A 294-nucleotide genomic window follows, 5' to 3' on the forward strand; every position below is an offset into this window, starting at 1 on the left:
CAAGCCGGCGGGCTGGAAAATGGCCGCTCTGAATCCAAGCGGCCGACTTTCTGCTCCGATCACGTCGCGGCTTCGTTTGGAGGCTCCGCCCACGACAGACAGTGCCATTCCACCTCGGGCCGCTCAGTTAAGCCGGCGTTGAGGGCCCGCGTTTTTAAACGATTCAAACCAAGGCCCGATTTTCCTCCTTCAAACGCAAACGCTCCTTCACTCACTCTAATCGTGATCGGCCTCCCTTCCAAAAGTCCAAAATGGCTTCGGGGGGGGGGGGAATGGTCAAGGCATTCCCGGGCG

Source organism: Hippocampus comes, unplaced genomic scaffold, assembly GCF_001891065.2.
Source record: "Hippocampus comes isolate QL1 unplaced genomic scaffold, H_comes_QL1_v1.1 scaffold190, whole genome shotgun sequence".
Classification (NCBI taxonomy): domain Eukaryota; kingdom Metazoa; phylum Chordata; class Actinopteri; order Syngnathiformes; family Syngnathidae; genus Hippocampus; species Hippocampus comes.